Consider the following 3,358-nt stretch of genomic DNA (forward strand, 5'->3'; position numbering starts at 1 on the left):
CAACCCGACCCCAGATATATTCCTCTCCAACCGTTGTCCGGGCCAAACCCTAGCCACTTCACTCTAGTCCCCTCCACTTTCCTCCGCCACCCAAGCTCCCGTTCGGTGATCTCCAACCTTCTTCAGCATGGCAGACAGCGGATCCGACGATGACCTGTACCGATCCGTTGACTGGGGTGTCGTCCTGTGCGTTTGGAGGAAGCAATGGCCATCCGCATTGCACTCCGCCGCTCCCCAGGAGGATAACGCCCGACCGACGGCATGATCTGTCTGGCGCGAGTCCATTGCGTGGCGCATTGGGCGCTCGAATCCTCCTGTGCTGGATAATTGCGGTCCTCTTGGGAGCCTTCCAATCTCCATTTCCCCATCACCAGTCCGCTGGAATATGAGTCCTACCGGGACCGGTGTACTCGCCGTGGGAAGGAGAGGATGAGGGCGGCGGAGGCCCGCCTCGCTACCGACATGGCGGCGGCGGAGGCGGTTGATGCGGCGGCGCAGGCAGCCGCAGAGAAGGAAGCCATCCAGGCCCGCATTATTAAGAAGCGGTAGCGGAGGAACACACGCGCCCTCGACTGAGAGCAGAATCGGGCGGTCCATGCCATGGTCGGACTGCCTCCAAAGAGGAGAAGGAGGACATCGACGGGTCGGACAACTCCGGCTATGAGAAGATCCAGCTCGATTTATACCGCGTCTTCAACCGCTACTCCGGGAGATGGACAGGAAGGGCGCCGGGAAGGGCAAGGACAGTCATGGATGATCTTCTAGTCCATAGCTAGCATGCAGATTAAACATGCCAATATTTGGTAGTCCGATGGCATGTCCTGATGTAGTAGCCGGACAAAGTGTGTAATGCATCGTTTACGTAGTTGCATGAGTTTGTATGGATTTGAGGTATGTTAATTGAGGTATCCGGCTGTGAGAAGGGGAACTTGAGGAATGACAGTGTCCGTGGACGCGTTCGTGGGCGTTTGAGGGACCACACTTGTCAAGTCCGACTATAGATGCTCTAACGGGTCTCCAACTTCTCTTGTGGCCTTTTATCAAGACACAAAGAGCCTCCACAAAAGTGTGAACACATGACAGGATGATCTTGCATTGGCAATTAACATTTGTACAACTTTTATAAGTTGCTTTTGCAATACAGACCAAAGATTTGCCTCATCTATTAATTATAACCAGATTTTGATGAAATGATACCAAAAATACAAAGAGAGTTACTCCTGGAATTCACATTTCACAGTACATCGCAACTATCGTGATCTCTTGTACTCTCCTAGCTAATAAATATATGATCGGGTTGCCCACGAGGGGTATGTCGAACCACTACGAAAAATTATCTGTGCCGAGGACTGGGCCCTCTCTCTAAGTTGCTTGGCTATTGCTTCTTGGGCATCCCTAAAAGTTGGAAAGAAGCCCCCTACCGAAGGAGGTATTGGGATTCTTGTGTCACAACCCTTGCATGGATATTGACCCTCTGTCTTCAAGTCTGGAGCTCGACCCATAACAGTACTTACAAATAAAAAGTGTTGCTCCAGTCGGGGCCTAAAACCACCTAACTAGAACTCTTTCAATTGCCACTTGTGACAGCTTGTGAACCCAGACAACTTCCATGAAGGTTCCACTCTCTGAGCACCAAAACATCTTATTCTTGCTTCATCACCCTCCTGGCATGGATGTTCAAACATCTGCATTCAACCAGCAATACCTAAATTATAAGGGGTTATGGTAGGATTGTAATCAAAGCCAAAGAGACTACGATGGTGCTTTGAGTCAGATAGACTTGTACTCATTCTAACTAAAAGTTGAAAAGAATGAGTAGAAGTACCTCAACATCAAATGTCTCGACAGATGGAGCAGCTTCGATGAGATTTAATGTCCATAATAGGTCAAATTTTATAAAGATACCATGGATGGTCAGCTTTCTTAGCTTGTTGAATGCAGTGCATAGTTGTTTTCCGTCTGGTTGCATCCAAATCTGATGAACAAGAAAAGAGAGGTAAAAATAGAATAATTGTACATCTGCATGTCATAGATGCAAGTTATGTGCGCACCAGGTTAGTCATTTGCTAAGTAATGGGATGCTTCCTAGAAATTTTAAATTTTAAATAAAAGCAAATAACATGGTGAGGTTATGAACCAGCAAAACTAGAACAATCCTAGTGCTAGTCCAACATTAAGTTCGTACGAACGAAATAGCACACAACCACAATATATCAGCTATCGGCTAAAATTACCTTTTCTCCTCGAAAGTTTAAGGTTAAAGTATGTATGTTTGTGGCACCGTCTGGAACTTGGCTTAAACTAAAGTCTTGGTGAATGAGAGTTGCATCACAGACGAGGGATAATTCCTTGAGTGACGGGACATAACCAAAACACAAGGGGGCCTCATAAAACAACCAAGCCTGCCAACGGACCCGCTCTAGTTTTAGAAGGCATAGCACCTCAGCTCTTTTCAACCTGGATAAGTAGACTTCTAGAACTCTGAGATTCGAACGTGCCGCATTGATCTTCCATACAGCACAGTCCCCGGTGTTGTAGTGGTCCAGACGAAGGTGCAGCAGTCGAACAAAAGGTGATTCATGTCCCGTTCGGCCAAGCGAACATTTTGTAGATGGAGCCTTGTGAGGCAACGAAGAATGCTAGGAAAGGCACTGAAAAATCCATCCATATCCTGAGCTTGCTGCACCATAACCTCGTGCGCGGAGTCCTCTGGCTTCTTCTCAGTTAAAATGGCGAGTTCCAAATCTGTTACCATCTCACTGTCAATGGCGTTGCTGACCAGCAGGCTGATGTCATGCGAGTAGTTGCCGGTGAGATAGGGCTCAAGGCATAGCTTTTTAGTGGTGTGTTCCCTGCGTGGATGAGCCAAGAGTCTGCTAGTAGCTCTCACCAGAGACGCCATTGCTTGATCAATGTGGCGTGCAGCTCCTTTGCATGTGGCGCTAAGGAAGTCCATGGCATGAAATTTGGGATTACGAAGTAACCACACAAGTTTCTCCACCGCGTTGACAAAATGCTACTTCTTGCTGCCGTGGCAATGTCGACTCTCACCAAGATAGAGATTAAGATGTCGTGGTCAGCACGCTGAGCCTATCTTCCACACATTTCTGCAATAAGAATATATCATCCATGAATACAGTCAAGTCAACATGTTTTAAAAAACTAAGGTTTTAAAATGTTCCAGCCAAGTTTTTGCACCACTTTAATGTATGCTGCAAGTTCTAGCACTAAAGTGACCGTTTGCGACAAGTTCTAGCATCACCGGTGTAATTGACTCTTTAAAAAACTACGGTTTTAAAATGTTTGATGTGTTTAACATCAACAAATAGCCCAGTTCTATAAACCATAGTATGCCTAA

The 3,358-nt window shown here is 46.8% G+C and overlaps 1 pseudogene; it reads right to left on the bottom strand.

Moving 5' to 3' along the window:
- Positions 1-2,129: 2,129 nt before the first annotated feature.
- Positions 2,130-3,131, bottom strand: LOC119360612 (annotated as a pseudogene).
- Positions 3,132-3,358: the final 227 nt, after the last annotated feature.

Source organism: Triticum dicoccoides, chromosome 2B, assembly GCF_002162155.2.
Source record: "Triticum dicoccoides isolate Atlit2015 ecotype Zavitan chromosome 2B, WEW_v2.0, whole genome shotgun sequence".
NCBI lineage: Eukaryota > Viridiplantae > Streptophyta > Magnoliopsida > Poales > Poaceae > Triticum > Triticum dicoccoides.